The following is a 19,947-nucleotide window of genomic DNA, read 5'->3' on the forward strand; positions in this document are numbered from 1 at the left end:
CTCGGCGGCTTGGTGCTCCGGTGCCAAGATAGGGATATGGGTTCCATCTATGGCCCCACCACAGTTAGGGAATCCCATTGCAGCAAAGCCATCCACTATGACCTGCACATTTCCCAGGGTCACTACCCTTGATATCAGCAGATCTTTGATTGCGTGGGCTACTTGCATCACAGCAGCCCCCACAGTAGATTTGCCCACTCCAAATTGATTCCCAACTGACCGGTAGCTGTCTGGCGTTGCAAGCTTCCACAGGGCTATCGCCACTCGCTTCTCAACTGTGAGGGCTGCTCTCATCTTGGTATTCATGTGCCTCAGGGCAGGGGAAAGCAAGTCACAAAGTTCCATGAAAGTGCCCTTACGCATGCGAAAGTTTCGCAGCCACTGGGAATCGTCCCACACCTGCAACACTATGCGGTCCCACCAGTCTGTGCTTGTTTCCCGAGCCCAGAATCGGCGTTCCACAGCATGAACCTGCCCCATTAGCACCATGATGCATGCATTGGCAGGGCCCATGCTTTCAGAGAAATCTGTGTCCATGTCCTGATCACTCACGTGACCGCGCTGACGTCGCCTCCTCGCCCGGTATCGCTTTGCCAGGTTCCGGTGCTGCATATACTGCTGGATAATGCGTGTGGTGTTTAATGTGCTCCTAATTGCCAAAGTGAGCTGAGCGGCCTCCATGCTTGCCTTGGTATGGCGTCCGCACAGAAAAAAGGCGCGGAACGATTGTCTGCCGTTGCTCTGACGGAGGGAGGGGCGACTGACGACACGGCTTACAGGGTTGGCTTCAGGGAGCTAAAATCAACAAAGGGGGTGTCTTTACATCAAGGAGTATTTCAGGCAGGACTTCACGGAGGGTTCCAATAAGAAATGGTGCACCTAAGTTATTGTTCTTATTGGAACAAGGAGGTTAGCCTGGCCTCTGATTGATACATGGCTAGATTTACCTCGCTGCACCTTCTCTGTGAGTGACTGCAGTGTGACCTAGAGGAATGAGTCCCCTAGACAGGGGAGGAGGCAAATGAGTACAAAACAAATCTGGTCTATTTCTTGTTTTGACCCACTCCATCTATCTTTTACATCTTTGGCTGGCAGCAGACGGTGCAGAAGGACTGCATGCCATCCACATCTCATGGCTGCTCGGCAGAAGATGGTACAGTACGACTGCTAGCCATCCTCATCTCTTGCCTGCCTGGCAGAAGATGGTACAATACGACTGCTAGCAATCCTCATCTCCTGCCTGCCTGGCAGAAGATGGTACAGTACGACTGCTAGCAGTCCGTATCGCCTGCCCGCTCACCATAAGACGGTTCAATAGGACTGACTGCAGGACTAAAGAGAACGACCTGGTCAAGTTACTCCAAATTTAGTCCCTGCGCCCATGTCTGTCCAGGCGCTCCCAGCCGACGTGGCCAGGAGCACCTTGGACATGACGATGACAGCTACCAGTCGTACTGCACCGTCTGCTGCCACAAGGCAAGGGGTTGCTGCTACTGTGTAGCAATGCCGTACCGCGTCTGCCAGCACCCAGGAGTCATAGGGTGACGGTTACCTGAGCGGGCTCCATGCTTGCCGTGGTATGGCGTCTGCACAGGTAACTCAGGAAAAAAGGCGCGAAACGATTGTCTGCCCTTGCTTTCACGGAGGGAGGGAGGGAACGGGGGCCTGACGATATGTACCCAGAACCACCCGCGACAATGTTTTAGCCCCATCAGGCATTGGGATCTCAACCCAGAATTCCTTCTCACAATTTTCCCTACAGGTAGGAATGAAGGTTGGGGTTGGAGGATGGAGGAGAAAAAGTAATTACTGACACTTTCAATTTTCCTCTACACCGGTAAGTAAGGTAGTCTGATACATGAAAGTTGATGGAGAAAAACAGTCTTCAGAGCAATATAGCCTGCACTAAGCCCTGGCTCCTCCAAGGAACTGGGAGGAACTACAGTTCTGTATTATTGCATATTCACATAGCCCTGGTCTACACTAGGACTTTAGGTCGAATTTAGCAGCGTTAAATCGATGTAAACCTGCACCCGTCCACACAATGAAGCCCTTTATTTCGACTTAAAGGGCTCTTAAAATCGATTTCCTTACTCCACCCCTGTCAAGTGGATTAGCGCTTAAATCGACGTTGCCGGCTCGAATTTGGGGTACTGTGGACACAATTCGATGGTATTGGCCTCCGGGAGCTATCCCAGAGTGCTCCATTGTGACCGCTCTGGACAGCACTCTCAACTCAGATGCACTGGCCAGGTAGACAGGAAAAGAACCACGAACTTTTGAATCTCATTTCCTGTTTGGCCAGCGTGGCAAGCTGCAGGTGACCATGCAGAGCTCATCAGCACAGGTGACCATGATGGAGTCCCAGAATCGCAAAAGAGCTCCAGCATGGACTGAATGGGAGGTACGGGATCTGATCGCTGTTTGGGGAGAGGAATCCGTGCTATCAGAACTCCGTTCCAGTTTTCGAAATGCCAAAACCTTTGTCAAAATCTCCCAGGGCATGAAGGACAGAGGCCATAACAGGGACCTGAAGCAGTGCCGCGTGAAACTGAAGGAGCTGAGGCAAGCCTACCAGAAAACCAGAGAGGCGAACGGCCGCTCCGGGTCAGAGCCCCAAACATGCCGCTTCTATGATGAGCTGCATGCCATTTTAGAGGGTTCAGCCACCACTACCCCAGCCGTGTTTTTTGACTCCTTCAATGGAGATGGAGGCAATACAGAAGCAGGTTTTGGGGACGAAGAAGATGATGATGATGATGAGGTTGTAGATAGCTCACAGCAAGCAAGCGGAGAAACCGGTTTTCCCGACAGCCAGGAACTGTTTCTCACCCTGGACCTGGAGCCAGTACCCCCCGAACCCACCCAAGGCTACCTCCTGGACCCAGCAGGCGGAGAAGGGACCTCTGGTGAGTGTACCTTTTAAAATACTATACATGGTTTAAAAGCAAGCATGTGAAAGGATTACTTTGCCCTGGCATTCGCGGTTCTCCTAGATGTAGTCCTAAAGCCTTTGCAAAAGGTTTCTGGGGAGGGCAGCCTTATTGCATCCTTCATGGTAGGACACTTTACCACTCCAGGCCAGTAACACGTACTCGGGAATCATTGTACAACAAAGCATTGCAGTGTATGTTTGCTGGCATTCAAACAACATCCGTTCTTTATCTCTCTGTGTTATCCTCAGGAGAGTGAGATATAATTCATGGTCACCTGGTTGAAATAGAGTGCTTTTCTTCAGGGGACACTCAGAGGAGCCCATTCCTGCTGGGCTGTTTGCCTGTGGCTAAACAGAAATGTTCCCCGCTGTTAGCCACAGGGAGGGGGGAAGGTTGAGGGGGTAGTCACGCGGTGGGGGGAGGCAAAATGCGACCTTGTAACGAAAGCATATGTGCTATGTATGTAATGTTAACAGCAAGGTTTACCCTGAAAGAGTGTAGCCACTGTTTTATAAAATGTGTCTTTTTAAATACCGCTGTCCCTTTTTTTTTCTCCACCAGCTGCATGTGTTTCAATGATCACAGGATCTTCTCCTTCCCAGAGGCTAGTGAAGCTTAGAAAGAAAAAAAAACGCACTCGCGATGAAATGTTCTCCGAGCTCATGCTGTCCTCCCACACTGACAGAGCACAGATGAATGCGTGGAGGCAAATAATGTCAGAGTGCAGGAAAGCACAAAATGACCGGGAGGAGAGGTGGCGGGCTGAAGAGAGTAAGTGGTGGGCTGAAGACAGGGCTGAAGCTCAAATGTGGCGGCAGCGTGATGAGAGGAGACAGGATTCAATGCTGAGGCTGCTGCAGGACCAAACCAGTATGCTCCAGTGTATGGTTGAGCTGCAGCAAAGGCAGCTGGAGCACAGACTGCCACTGCAGCCCCTCTGTAACCAACCGCCCTCCTCCCCAAGTTCTATAGCCTCCACACCCAGACGCCCAAGAACGCGGTGGGGGGGCCTCCGGCCAACCAGCCACTCCACCACAGAGGATTGCCCAAAAAAAAGAAGGCTGTCATTCAATAAATTTTAAAGTTGTAAACTTTTAAAGTGCTGTGCTTAAAGTGCTGTGTGGCATTTTCCTTCCCTCCTCCACCACCCCTCCTGGGCTACCTTGGTAGTCATCCCCCTATTTGTGTGATGAATGAATAAAGAATGCATGAATGTGAAGCAACAATGACTTTATTGCCTCTGCAAGCAGTGATTGAAGGGAGGAGGGGCGGGTGGTTACCTTACAGGGAAGTAGAGTGAACCAAGGGGCGGGGGGTTTCATCAAGGAGAAACAAACAGAACTTTCACACCGTAGCCTGGCCAGTCATGAAACTGGTTTTCAAAGCTTCTCTGATGCATACCGCGCCCTCCTGTGCTCTTCTAACCGCCCTGGTGTCTGGCTGCGCGTAACCAGCAGCCAGGCGATTTGCCTCAACCTCCCACCCCGCCATAAACGTCTCCCCCTTACTCTCACAGATATTGTGGAGCACACAGCAAGCAGTAATAACAGTGGGAATATTGGTTTCGCTGAGGTCTAAGCGAGTCAGTGAACTGCGCCAGCGCGCCTTTAAACGTCCAAATGCACATTCTACCACCATTCTGCACTTGCTCAGCCTGTAGTTGAACAGCTCCTGACTACTGTCCAGGCTGCCTGTGTACGGCTTCATGAGCCATGGCATTAAGGGGTAGGCCGGGTCCCCAAGGATACATATAGGCATTTCAACATCCCCAACAGTTATTTTCTGGTCTGGGAATAAAGTCCCTTCCTGCAGCTTTTGAAACAGACCAGAGTTCCTGAAGATGCGAGCATCATGCACCTTTCCCGGCCATCCCACGTTGATGTTGGTGAAACGTCCCTTGTGATCCACCAGAGCTTGCAGCACTATCGAAAAGTACCCCTTGCGGTTTATGTACTCGGCGGCTTGGTGCTCCGGTGCCAAGATAGGGATATGGGTTCCATCTATGGCCCCACCACAGTTAGGGAATCCCATTGCAGCAAAGCCATCCACTATGACCTGCACATTTCCCAGGGTCACTACCCTTGATATCAGCAGATCTTTGATTGCGTGGGCTACTTGCATCACAGCAGCCCCCACAGTAGATTTGCCCACTCCAAATTGATTCCCAACTGACCGGTAGCTGTCTGGCGTTGCAAGCTTCCACAGGGCTATCGCCACTCGCTTCTCAACTGTGAGGGCTGCTCTCATCTTGGTATTCATGTGCCTCAGGGCAGGGGAAAGCAAGTCACAAAGTTCCATGAAAGTGCCCTTACGCATGCGAAAGTTTCGCAGCCACTGGGAATCGTCCCACACCTGCAACACTATGCGGTCCCACCAGTCTGTGCTTGTTTCCCGAGCCCAGAATCGGCGTTCCACAGCATGAACCTGCCCCATTAGCACCATGATGCATGCATTGGCAGGGCCCATGCTTTCAGAGAAATCTGTGTCCATGTCCTGATCACTCACGTGACCGCGCTGACGTCGCCTCCTCGCCCGGTATCGCTTTGCCAGGTTCCGGTGCTGCATATACTGCTGGATAATGCGTGTGGTGTTTAATGTGCTCCTAATTGCCAAAGTGAGCTGAGCGGCCTCCATGCTTGCCTTGGTATGGCGTCCGCACAGAAAAAAGGCGCGGAACGATTGTCTGCCGTTGCTCTGACGGAGGGAGGGGCGACTGACGACACGGCTTACAGGGTTGGCTTCAGGGAGCTAAAATCAACAAAGGGGGTGTCTTTACATCAAGGAGTATTTCAGGCAGGACTTCACGGAGGGTTCCAATAAGAAATGGTGCACCTAAGTTATTGTTCTTATTGGAACAAGGAGGTTAGCCTGGCCTCTGATTGATACATGGCTAGATTTACCTCGCTGCACCTTCTCTGTGAGTGACTGCAGTGTGACCTAGAGGAATGAGTCCCCTAGACAGGGGAGGAGGCAAATGAGTACAAAACAAATCTGGTCTATTTCTTGTTTTGACCCACTCCATCTATCTTTTACATCTTTGGCTGGCAGCAGACGGTGCAGAAGGACTGCATGCCATCCACATCTCATGGCTGCTCGGCAGAAGATGGTACAGTACGACTGCTAGCCATCCTCATCTCTTGCCTGCCTGGCAGAAGATGGTACAATACGACTGCTAGCAATCCTCATCTCCTGCCTGCCTGGCAGAAGATGGTACAGTACGACTGCTAGCAGTCCGTATCGCCTGCCCGCTCACCATAAGACGGTTCAATAGGACTGACTGCAGGACTAAAGAGAACGACCTGGTCAAGTCACTCCAAATTTAGTCCCTGCGCCCATGTCTGTCCAGGCGCTCCCAGCCGACGTGGCCAGGAGCACCTTGGACATGACGATGACAGCTACCAGTCGTACTGCACCGTCTGCTGCCACAAGGCAAGGGGTTGCTGCTACTGTGTAGCAATGCCGTACCGCGTCTGCCAGCACCCAGGAGTCATAGGGTGACGGTTACCTGAGCGGGCTCCATGCTTGCCGTGGTATGGCGTCTGCACAGGTAACTCAGGAAAAAAGGCGCGAAACGATTGTCTGCCCTTGCTTTCACGGAGGGAGGGAGGGAACGGGGGCCTGACGATATGTACCCAGAACCACCCGCGACAATGTTTTAGCCCCATCAGGCATTGGGATCTCAACCCAGAATTCCTTCTCACAATTTTCCCTACAGGTAGGAATGAAGGTTGGGGTTGGAGGATGGAGGAGAAAAAGTAATTACTGACACTTTCAATTTTCCTCTACACCGGTAAGTAAGGTAGTCTGATACATGAAAGTTGATGGAGAAAAACAGTCTTCAGAGCAATATAGCCTGCACTAAGCCCTGGCTCCTCCAAGGAACTGGGAGGAACTACAGTTCTGTATTATTGCATATTCACATAGCCCTGGTCTACACTAGGACTTTAGGTCGAATTTAGCAGCGTTAAATCGATGTAAACCTGCACCCGTCCACACAATGAAGCCCTTTATTTCGACTTAAAGGGCTCTTAAAATCGATTTCCTTACTCCACCCCTGTCAAGTGGATTAGCGCTTAAATCGACGTTGCCGGCTCGAATTTGGGGTACTGTGGACACAATTCGATGGTATTGGCCTCCGGGAGCTATCCCAGACTGCTCCATTGTGACCGCTCTGGACAGCACTCTCAACTCAGATGCACTGGCCAGGTAGACAGGAAAAGAACCGCGAACTTTTGAATCTCATTTCCTGTTTGGCCAGCGTGGCAAGCTGCAGGTGACCATGCAGAGCTCATCAGCACAGGTGACCATGATGGAGTCCCAGAATCGCAAAAGAGCTCCAGCATGGACTGAATGGGAGGTACGGGATCTGATCGCTGTTTGGGGAGAGGAATCCGTGCTATCAGAACTCCGTTCCAGTTTTCGAAATGCCAAAACCTTTGTCAAAATCTCCCAGGGCATGAAGGACAGAGGCCATAACAGGGACCTGAAGCAGTGCCGCGTGAAACTGCAGGAGCTGAGGCAAGCCTACCAGAAAACCAGAGAGGCGAACAGCCGCTCCGGGTCAGAGCCCCCAACATGCCGCTTCTATGATGAGCTGCATGCCATTTTAGGGGGTTCAGCCACCACTACCCCAGCCGTGTTTTTTGACTCCTTCAATGGAGATGGAGGCAATACGGAAGCAGGTTTTGGGGACGAAGAAGATGATGATGATGATGAGGTTGTAGATAGCTCACAGCAAGCAAGCGGAGAAACCGGTTTTCCCGACAGCCAGGAACTGTTTCTCACCCTGGACCTGGAGCCAGTACCCCCCGAACCCACCCAAGGCTACCTCCTGGACCCAGCAGGTGGAGAAGGGACCTCTGGTGAGTGTACCTTTTAAAATACTATACATGGTTTAAAAGCAAGCATGTGAAAGGATTACTTTGCCCTGGCATTCGCGGTTCTCCTAGATGTAGTCCTAAAGCCTTTGCAAAAGGTTTCTGGGGAGGGCAGCCTTATTGCATCCTTCATGGTAGGACACTTTACCACTCCAGGCCAGTAACACGTACTCGGGAATCATTGTACAACAAAGCATTGCAGTGTATGTTTGCTGGCATTCAAACAACATCCGTTCTTTATCTCTCTGTGTTATCCTCAGGAGAGTGAGATATAATTCATGGTCACCTGGTTGAAATAGAGTGCTTTTCTTCAGGGGACACTCAGAGGAGCCCATTCCTGCTGGGCTGTTTGCCTGTGGCTAAACAGAAATGTTCCCCGCTGTTAGCCACAGGGAGGGGGGAAGGTTGAGGGGGTAGTCACGCGGTGGGGGGAGGCAAAATGCGACCTTGTAACGAAAGCATATGTGCTATGTATGTAATGTTAACAGCAAGGTTTACCCTGAAAGAGTGTAGCCACTGTTTTATAAAATGTGTCTTTTTAAATACCGCTGTCCCTTTTTTTTTCTCCACCAGCTGCATGTGTTTCAATGATCACAGGATCTTCTCCTTCCCAGAGGCTAGTGAAGCTTAGAAAGAAAAAAAAACGCACTCGCGATGAAATGTTCTCCGAGCTCATGCTGTCCTCCCACACTGACAGAGCACAGATGAATGCGTGGAGGCAAATAATGTCAGAGTGCAGGAAAGCACAAAATGACCGGGAGGAGAGGTGGCGGGCTGAAGAGAGTAAGTGGTGGGCTGAAGACAGGGCTGAAGCTCAAATGTGGCGGCAGCGTGATGAGAGGAGACAGGATTCAATGCTGAGGCTGCTGCAGGACCAAACCAGTATGCTCCAGTGTATGGTTGAGCTGCAGCAAAGGCAGCTGGAGCACAGACTGCCACTGCAGCCCCTCTGTAACCAACCGCCCTCCTCCCCAAGTTCTATAGCCTCCACACCCAGACGCCCAAGAACGCGGTGGGGGGGCCTCCGGCCAACCAGCCACTCCACCACAGAGGATTGCCCAAAAAAAAGAAGGCTGTCATTCAATAAATTTTAAAGTTGTAAACTTTTAAAGTGCTGTGCTTAAAGTGCTGTGTGGCATTTTCCTTCCCTCCTCCACCACCCCTCCTGGGCTACCTTGGTAGTCATCCCCCTATTTGTGTGATGAATGAATAAAGAATGCATGAATGTGAAGCAACAATGACTTTATTGCCTCTGCAAGCAGTGATTGAAGGGAGGAGGGGCGGGTGGTTACCTTACAGGGAAGTAGAGTGAACCAAGGGGCGGGGGGTTTCATCAAGGAGAAACAAACAGAACTTTCACACCGTAGCCTGGCCAGTCATGAAACTGGTTTTCAAAGCTTCTCTGATGCATACCGCGCCCTCCTGTGCTCTTCTAACCGCCCTGGTGTCTGGCTGCGCGTAACCAGCAGCCAGGCGATTTGCCTCAACCTCCCACCCCGCCATAAACGTCTCCCCCTTACTCTCACAGATATTGTGGAGCACACAGCAAGCAGTAATAACAGTGGGAATATTGGTTTCGCTGAGGTCTAAGCGAGTCAGTGAACTGCGCCAGCGCGCCTTTAAACGTCCAAATGCACATTCTACCACCATTCTGCACTTGCTCAGCCTGTAGTTGAACAGCTCCTGACTACTGTCCAGGCTGCCTGTGTACGGCTTCATGAGCCATGGCATTAAGGGGTAGGCCGGGTCCCCAAGGATACATATAGGCATTTCAACATCCCCAACAGTTATTTTCTGGTCTGGGAATAAAGTCCCTTCCTGCAGCTTTTGAAACAGACCAGAGTTCCTGAAGATGCGAGCATCATGCACCTTTCCCGGCCATCCCACGTTGATGTTGGTGAAACGTCCCTTGTGATCCACCAGAGCTTGCAGCACTATCGAAAAGTACCCCTTGCGGTTTATGTACTCGGCGGCTTGGTGCTCCGGTGCCAAGATAGGGATATGGGTTCCATCTATGGCCCCACCACAGTTAGGGAATCCCATTGCAGCAAAGCCATCCACTATGACCTGCACATTTCCCAGGGTCACTACCCTTGATATCAGCAGATCTTTGATTGCGTGGGCTACTTGCATCACAGCAGCCCCCACAGTAGATTTGCCCACTCCAAATTGATTCCCAACTGACCGGTAGCTGTCTGGCGTTGCAAGCTTCCACAGGGCTATCGCCACTCGCTTCTCAACTGTGAGGGCTGCTCTCATCTTGGTATTCATGTGCCTCAGGGCAGGGGAAAGCAAGTCACAAAGTTCCATGAAAGTGCCCTTACGCATGCGAAAGTTTCGCAGCCACTGGGAATCGTCCCACACCTGCAACACTATGCGGTCCCACCAGTCTGTGCTTGTTTCCCGAGCCCAGAATCGGCGTTCCACAGCATGAACCTGCCCCATTAGCACCATGATGCATGCATTGGCAGGGCCCATGCTTTCAGAGAAATCTGTGTCCATGTCCTGATCACTCACGTGACCGCGCTGACGTCGCCTCCTCGCCCGGTATCGCTTTGCCAGGTTCCGGTGCTGCATATACTGCTGGATAATGCGTGTGGTGTTTAATGTGCTCCTAATTGCCAAAGTGAGCTGAGCGGCCTCCATGCTTGCCTTGGTATGGCGTCCGCACAGAAAAAAGGCGCGGAACGATTGTCTGCCGTTGCTCTGACGGAGGGAGGGGCGACTGACGACACGGCTTACAGGGTTGGCTTCAGGGAGCTAAAATCAACAAAGGGGGTGTCTTTACATCAAGGAGTATTTCAGGCAGGACTTCACGGAGGGTTCCAATAAGAAATGGTGCACCTAAGTTATTGTTCTTATTGGAACAAGGAGGTTAGCCTGGCCTCTGATTGATACATGGCTAGATTTACCTCGCTGCACCTTCTCTGTGAGTGACTGCAGTGTGACCTAGAGGAATGAGTCCCCTAGACAGGGGAGGAGGCAAATGAGTACAAAACAAATCTGGTCTATTTCTTGTTTTGACCCACTCCATCTATCTTTTACATCTTTGGCTGGCAGCAGACGGTGCAGAAGGACTGCATGCCATCCACATCTCATGGCTGCTCGGCAGAAGATGGTACAGTACGACTGCTAGCCATCCTCATCTCTTGCCTGCCTGGCAGAAGATGGTACAATACGACTGCTAGCAATCCTCATCTCCTGCCTGCCTGGCAGAAGATGGTACAGTACGACTGCTAGCAGTCCGTATCGCCTGCCCGCTCACCATAAGACGGTTCAATAGGACTGACTGCAGGACTAAAGAGAACGACCTGGTCAAGTCACTCCAAATTTAGTCCCTGCGCCCATGTCTGTCCAGGCGCTCCCAGCCGACGTGGCCAGGAGCACCTTGGACATGACGATGACAGCTACCAGTCGTACTGCACCGTCTGCTGCCACAAGGCAAGGGGTTGCTGCTACTGTGTAGCAATGCCGTACCGCGTCTGCCAGCACCCAGGAGTCATAGGGTGACGGTTACCTGAGCGGGCTCCATGCTTGCCGTGGTATGGCGTCTGCACAGGTAACTCAGGAAAAAAGGCGCGAAACGATTGTCTGCCCTTGCTTTCACGGAGGGAGGGAGGGAACGGGGGCCTGACGATATGTACCCAGAACCACCCGCGACAATGTTTTAGCCCCATCAGGCATTGGGATCTCAACCCAGAATTCCTTCTCACAATTTTCCCTACAGGTAGGAATGAAGGTTGGGGTTGGAGGATGGAGGAGAAAAAGTAATTACTGACACTTTCAATTTTCCTCTACACCGGTAAGTAAGGTAGTCTGATACATGAAAGTTGATGGAGAAAAACAGTCTTCAGAGCAATATAGCCTGCACTAAGCCCTGGCTCCTCCAAGGAACTGGGAGGAACTACAGTTCTGTATTATTGCATATTCACATAGCCCTGGTCTACACTAGGACTTTAGGTCGAATTTAGCAGCGTTAAATCGATGTAAACCTGCACCCGTCCACACAATGAAGCCCTTTATTTCGACTTAAAGGGCTCTTAAAATCGATTTCCTTACTCCACCCCTGTCAAGTGGATTAGCGCTTAAATCGACGTTGCCGGCTCGAATTTGGGGTACTGTGGACACAATTCGATGGTATTGGCCTCCGGGAGCTATCCCAGACTGCTCCATTGTGACCGCTCTGGACAGCACTCTCAACTCAGATGCACTGGCCAGGTAGACAGGAAAAGAACCGCGAACTTTTGAATCTCATTTCCTGTTTGGCCAGCGTGGCAAGCTGCAGGTGACCATGCAGAGCTCATCAGCACAGGTGACCATGATGGAGTCCCAGAATCGCAAAAGAGCTCCAGCATGGACTGAATGGGAGGTACGGGATCTGATCGCTGTTTGGGGAGAGGAATCCGTGCTATCAGAACTCCGTTCCAGTTTTCGAAATGCCAAAACCTTTGTCAAAATCTCCCAGGGCATGAAGGACAGAGGCCATAACAGGGACCTGAAGCAGTGCCGCGTGAAACTGCAGGAGCTGAGGCAAGCCTACCAGAAAACCAGAGAGGCGAACAGCCGCTCCGGGTCAGAGCCCCCAACATGCCGCTTCTATGATGAGCTGCATGCCATTTTAGGGGGTTCAGCCACCACTACCCCAGCCGTGTTTTTTGACTCCTTCAATGGAGATGGAGGCAATACGGAAGCAGGTTTTGGGGACGAAGAAGATGATGATGATGATGAGGTTGTAGATAGCTCACAGCAAGCAAGCGGAGAAACCGGTTTTCCCGACAGCCAGGAACTGTTTCTCACCCTGGACCTGGAGCCAGTACCCCCCGAACCCACCCAAGGCTACCTCCTGGACCCAGCAGGTGGAGAAGGGACCTCTGGTGAGTGTACCTTTTAAAATACTATACATGGTTTAAAAGCAAGCATGTGAAAGGATTACTTTGCCCTGGCATTCGCGGTTCTCCTAGATGTAGTCCTAAAGCCTTTGCAAAAGGTTTCTGGGGAGGGCAGCCTTATTGCGTCCTTCATGGTAGGACACTTTACCACTCCAGGCCAGTAACACGTACTCGGGAATCATTGTACAACAAAGCATTGCAGTGTATGTTTGCTGGCATTCAAACAACATCCGTTCTTTATCTCTCTGTGTTATCCTCAGGAGAGTGAGATATAATTCATGGTCACCTGGTTGAAATAGAGTGCTTTTCTTCAGGGGACACTCAGAGGAGCCCATTCCTGCTGGGCTGTTTGCCTGTGGCTAAACAGAAATGTTCCCCGCTGTTAGCCACAGGGAGGGGGGAAGGTTGAGGGGGTAGTCACGCGGTGGGGGGAGGCAAAATGCGACCTTGTAACGAAAGCATATGTGCTATGTATGTAATGTTAACAGCAAGGTTTACCCTGAAAGAGTGTAGCCACTGTTTTATAAAATGTGTCTTTTTAAATACCGCTGTCCCTTTTTTTTTCTCCACCAGCTGCATGTGTTTCAATGATCACAGGATCTTCTCCTTCCCAGAGGCTAGTGAAGCTTAGAAAGAAAAAAAAACGCACTCGCGATGAAATGTTCTCCGAGCTCATGCTGTCCTCCCACACTGACAGAGCACAGATGAATGCGTGGAGGCAAATAATGTCAGAGTGCAGGAAAGCACAAAATGACCGGGAGGAGAGGTGGCGGGCTGAAGAGAGTAAGTGGTGGGCTGAAGACAGGGCTGAAGCTCAAATGTGGCGGCAGCGTGATGAGAGGAGGCAGGATTCAATGCTGAGGCTGCTGCAGGACCAAACCAGTATGCTCCAGTGTATGGTTGAGCTGCAGCAAAGGCAGCTGGAGCACAGACTGCCACTGCAGCCCCTCTGTAACCAACCGCCCTCCTCCCCAAGTTCTATAGCCTCCACACCCAGACGCCCAAGAACGCGGTGGGGGGGCCTCCGGCCAACCAGCCACTCCACCACAGAGGATTGCCCAAAAAAAAGAAGGCTGTCATTCAATAAATTTTAAAGTTGTAAACTTTTAAAGTGCTGTGCTTAAAGTGCTGTGTGGCATTTTCCTTCCCTCCTCCACCACCCCTCCTGGGCTACCTTGGTAGTCATCCCCCTATTTGTGTGATGAATGAATAAAGAATGCATGAATGTGAAGCAACAATGACTTTATTGCCTCTGCAAGCAGTGATTGAAGGGAGGAGGGGCGGGTGGTTACCTTACAGGGAAGTAGAGTGAACCAAGGGGCGGGGGGTTTCATCAAGGAGAAACAAACAGAACTTTCACACCGTAGCCTGGCCAGTCATGAAACTGGTTTTCAAAGCTTCTCTGATGCATACCGCGCCCTCCTGTGCTCTTCTAACCGCCCTGGTGTCTGGCTGCGCGTAACCAGCAGCCAGGCGATTTGCCTCAACCTCCCACCCCGCCATAAACGTCTCCCCCTTACTCTCACAGATATTGTGGAGCACACAGCAAGCAGTAATAACAGTGGGAATATTGGTTTCGCTGAGGTCTAAGCGAGTCAGTGAACTGCGCCAGCGCGCCTTTAAACGTCCAAATGCACATTCTACCACCATTCTGCACTTGCTCAGCCTGTAGTTGAACAGCTCCTGACTACTGTCCAGGCTGCCTGTGTACGGCTTCATGAGCCATGGCATTAAGGGGTAGGCCGGGTCCCCAAGGATACATATAGGCATTTCAACATCCCCAACAGTTATTTTCTGGTCTGGGAATAAAGTCCCTTCCTGCAGCTTTTGAAACAGACCAGAGTTCCTGAAGATGCGAGCATCATGCACCTTTCCCGGCCATCCCACGTTGATGTTGGTGAAAAGTCCCTTGTGATCCACCAGAGCTTGCAGCACTATCGAAAAGTACCCCTTGCGGTTTATGTACTCGGCGGCTTGGTGCTCCGGTGCCAAGATAGGGATATGGGTTCCGTCTATGGCCCCACCACAGTTAGGGAATCCCATTGCAGCAAAGCCATCCACTATGACCTGCACATTTCCCAGGGTCACTACCCTTGATATCAGCAGATCTTTGATTGCGTGGGCTACTTGCATCACAGCAGCCCCCACAGTAGATTTGCCCACTCCAAATTGATTCCCAACTGAGCGGTAGCTGTCTGGCGTTGCAAGCTTCCACAGGGCTATCGCCACTCGCTTCTCAACTGTGAGGGCTGCTCTCATCTTGGTATTCATGTGCCTCAGGGCAGGGGAAAGCAAGTCACAAAGTTCCATGAAAGTGCCCTTACGCATGCGAAAGTTTCGCAGCCACTGGGAATCGTCCCACACCTGCAACACTATGCGGTCCCACCAGTCTGTGCTTGTTTCCCGAGCCCAGAATCGGCATTCCACAGCATGAACCTGCCCCATTAGCACCATGATGCATGCATTGGCAGGGCCCATGCTTTCAGAGAAATCTGTGTCCATGTCCTGATCACTCACGTGACCGCGCTGACGTCGCCTCCTCGCCCGGTATCGCTTTGCCAGGTTCCGGTGCTGCATATACTGCTGGATAATGCGTGTGGTGTTTAATGTGCTCCTAATTGCCAAAGTGAGCTGAGCGGCCTCCATGCTTGCCTTGGTATGGCGTCCGCACAGAAAAAAGGCGCGGAACGATTGTCTGCCGTTGCTCTGACGGAGGGAGGGGCGACTGACGACACGGCTTACAGGGTTGGCTTCAGGGAGCTAAAATCAACAAAGGGGGTGTCTTTACATCAAGGAGTATTTCAGGCAGGACTTCACGGAGGGTTCCAATAAGAAATGGTGCACCTAAGTTATTGTTCTTATTGGAACAAGGAGGTTAGCCTGGCCTCTGATTGATACATGGCTAGATTTACCTCGCTGCACCTTCTCTGTGAGTGACTGCAGTGTGACCTAGAGGAATGAGTCCCCTAGACAGGGGAGGAGGCAAATGAGTACAAAACAAATCTGGTCTATTTCTGGTTTTGACCCACTCCATCTATCTTTTACATCTTTGGCTGGCAGCAGACGGTGCAGAAGGACTGCATGCCATCCACATCTCATGGCTGCTCGGCAGAAGATGGTACAGTACGACTGCTAGCCATCCTCATCTCTTGCCTGCCTGGCAGAAGATGGTACAATACGACTGCTAGCAATCCTCATCTCCTGCCTGCCTGGCAGAAGATGGTACAGTACGACTGCTAGCAGTCCGTATCGCCTGCCCGCTCACCATAAGACGGTTCAATAGGACTGACTGCAGGACTAAAGAGAACGACCTGGTCAAGTCACTCCAAATTTAGTCCCTGCGCCCATGTCTGTCCAGGCGCTCCCAGCCGACGTGGCCAGGAGCACCTTGGACATGACGATGACAGCTACCAGTCGTACTGCACCGTCTGCTGCCACAAGGCAAGGGGTTGCTGCTACTGTGTAGCAATGCCGTACCGCGTCTGCCAGCACCCAGGAGTCATAGGGTGACGGTTACCTGAGCGGGCTCCATGCTTGCCGTGGTATGGCGTCTGCACAGGTAACTCAGGAAAAAAGGCGCGAAACGATTGTCTGCCCTTGCTTTCACGGAGGGAGGGAGGGAACGGGGGCCTGACGATATGTACCCAGAACCACCCGCGACAATGTTTTAGCCCCATCAGGCATTGGGATCTCAACCCAGAATTCCTTCTCACAATTTTCCCTACAGGTAGGAATGAAGGTTGGGGTTGGAGGATGGAGGAGAAAAAGTAATTACTGACACTTTCAATTTTCCTCTACACCGGTAAGTAAGGTAGTCTGATACATGAAAGTTGATGGAGAAAAACAGTCTTCAGAGCAATATAGCCTGCACTAAGCCCTGGCTCCTCCAAGGAACTGGGAGGAACTACAGTTCTGTATTATTGCATATTCACATAGCCCTGGTCTACACTAGGACTTTAGGTCGAATTTAGCAGCGTTAAATCGATGTAAACCTGCACCCGTCCACACAATGAAGCCCTTTATTTCGACTTAAAGGGCTCTTAAAATCGATTTCCTTACTCCACCCCTGTCAAGTGGATTAGCGCTTAAATCGACGTTGCCGGCTCGAATTTGGGGTACTGTGGACACAATTCGATGGTATTGGCCTCCGGGAGCTATCCCAGACTGCTCCATTGTGACCGCTCTGGACAGCACTCTCAACTCAGATGCACTGGCCAGGTAGACAGGAAAAGAACCGCGAACTTTTGAATCTCATTTCCTGTTTGGCCAGCGTGGCAAGCTGCAGGTGACCATGCAGAGCTCATCAGCACAGGTGACCATGATGGAGTCCCAGAATCGCAAAAGAGCTCCAGCATGGACTGAATGGGAGGTACGGGATCTGATCGCTGTTTGGGGAGAGGAATCCGTGCTATCAGAACTCCGTTCCAGTTTTCGAAATGCCAAAACCTTTGTCAAAATCTCCCAGGGCATGAAGGACAGAGGCCATAACAGGGACCTGAAGCAGTGCCGCGTGAAACTGCAGGAGCTGAGGCAAGCCTACCAGAAAACCAGAGAGGCGAACGGCCGCTCCGGGTCAGAGCCCCCAACATGCCGCTTCTATGATGAGCTGCATGCCATTTTAGGGGGTTCAGCCACCACTACCCCAGCCGTGTTTTTTGACTCCTTCAATGGAGATGGAGGCAATACGGAAGCAGGTTTTGGGGACGAAGAAGATGATGATGATGATGAGGTTGTAGATAGCTCACAGCAAGCAAGCGGAGAAACCGGTTTTCCCGACAGCCAGGAACTGTTTCTCACCCTGGACCTGGAGCCAGTACCCCCCGAACCCACCCAAGGCTACCTCCTGGACCCAGCAGGTGGAGAAGGGACCTCTGGTGAGTGTACCTTTTAAAATACTATACATGGTTTAAAAGCAAGCATGTGAAAGGATTACTTTGCCCTGGCATTCGCGGTTCTCCTAGATGTAGTCCTAAAGCCTTTGCAAAAGGTTTCTGGGGAGGGCAGCCTTATTGCATCCTTCATGGTAGGACACTTTACCACTCCAGGCCAGTAACACGTACTCGGGAATCATTGTACAACAAAGCATTGCAGTGTATGTTTGCTGGCATTCAAACAACATCCGTTCTTTATCTCTCTGTGTTATCCTCAGGAGAGTGAGATATAATTCATGGTCACCTGGTTGAAATAGAGTGCTTTTCTTCAGGGGACACTCAGAGGAGCCCATTCCTGCTGGGCTGTTTGCCTGTGGCTAAACAGAAATGTTCCCCGCTGTTAGCCACAGGGAGGGGGGAAGGTTGAGGGGGTAGTCACGCGGTGGGGGGAGGCAAAATGCGACCTTGTAACGAAAGCATATGTGCTATGTATGTAATGTTAACAGCAAGGTTTACCCTGAAAGAGTGTAGCCACTGTTTTATAAAATGTGTCTTTTTAAATACCGCTGTCCCTTTTTTTTTCTCCACCAGCTGCATGTGTTTCAATGATCACAGGATCTTCTCCTTCCCAGAGGCTAGTGAAGCTTAGAAAGAAAAAAAAACGCACTCGCGATGAAATGTTCTCCGAGCTCATGCTGTCCTCCCACACTGACAGAGCACAGATGAATGCGTGGAGGCAAATAATGTCAGAGTGCAGGAAAGCACAAAATGACCGGGAGGAGAGGTGGCGGGCTGAAGAGAGTAAGTGGTGGGCTGAAGACAGGGCTGAAGCTCAAATGTGGCGGCAGCGTGATGAGAGGAGACAGGATTCAATGCTGAGGCTGCTGCAGGACCAAACCAGTATGCTCCAGTGTATGGTTGAGCTGCAGCAAAGGCAGCTGGAGCACAGACTGCCACTGCAGCCCCTCTGTAACCAACCGCCCTCCTCCCCAAGTTCTATAGCCTCCACACCCAGACGCCCAAGAACGCGGTGGGGGGGCCTCCGGCCAACCAGCCACTCCACCACAGAGGATTGCCCAAAAAAAAGAAGGCTGTCATTCAATAAATTTTAAAGTTGTAAACTTTTAAAGTGCTGTGCTTAAAGTGCTGTGTGGCATTTTCCTTCCCTCCTCCACCACCCCTCCTGGGCTACCTTGGTAGTCATCCCCCTATTTGTGTGATGAATGAATAAAGAATGCATGAATGTGAAGCAACAATGACTTTATTGCCTCTGCAAGCAGTGATTGAAGGGAGGAGGGGCGGGTGGTTACCTTACAGGGAAGTAGAGTGAACCAAGGGGCGGGGGGTTTCATCAAGGAGAAACAAACAGAACTTTCACACCGTAGCCTGGCCAGTCATGAAACTGGTTTTCAAAGCTTCTCTGATGCATACCGCGCCCTCCTGTGCTCTTCTAACCGCCCTGGTGTCTGGCTGCGCGTAACCAGCAGCCAGGCGATTTGCCTCAACCTCCCACCCCGCCATAAACGTCTCCCCCTTACTCTCACAGATATTGTGGAGCACACAGCAAGCAGTAATAACAGTGGGAATATTGGTTTCGCTGAGGTCTAAGCGAGTCAGTGAACTGCGCCAGCGCGCCTTTAAACGTCCAAATGCACATTCTACCACCATTCTGCACTTGCTCAGCCTGTAGTTGAACAGCTCCTGACTACTGTCCAGGCTGCCTGTGTACGGCTTCATGAGCCATGGCATTAAGGGGTAGGCCGGGTCCCCAAGGATACATATAGGCATTTCAACATCCCCAACAGTTATTTTCTGGTCTGGGAATAAAGTCCCTTCCTGCAGCTTTTGAAACAGACCAGAGTTCCTGAAGATGCGAGCATCATGCACCTTTCCCGGCCATCCCACGTTGATGTTGGTGAAACGTCCCTTGTGATCCACCAGAGCTTGCAGCACTATCGAAAAGTACCCCTTGCGGTTTATGTACTCGGCGGCTTGGTGCTCCGGTGCCAAGATAGGGATATGGGTTCCATCTATGGCCCCACCACAGTTAGGGAATCCCATTGCAGCAAAGCCATCCACTATGACCTGCACATTTCCCAGGGTCACTACCCTTGATATCAGCAGATCTTTGATTGCGTGGGCTACTTGCATCACAGCAGCCCCCACAGTAGATTTGCCCACTCCAAATTGATTCCCAACTGACCGGTAGCTGTCTGGCGTTGCAAGCTTCCACAGGGCTATCGCCACTCGCTTCTCAACTGTGAGGGCTGCTCTCATCTTGGTATTCATGTGCCTCAGGGCAGGGGAAAGCAAGTCACAAAGTTCCATGAAAGTGCCCTTACGCATGCGAAAGTTTCGCAGCCACTGGGAATCG

The sequence above is a fragment of the Eretmochelys imbricata genome, chromosome 1, assembly GCF_965152235.1.
Source record: "Eretmochelys imbricata isolate rEreImb1 chromosome 1, rEreImb1.hap1, whole genome shotgun sequence".
In the NCBI taxonomy this organism is placed as follows: Eukaryota; Metazoa; Chordata; order Testudines; family Cheloniidae; genus Eretmochelys; species Eretmochelys imbricata.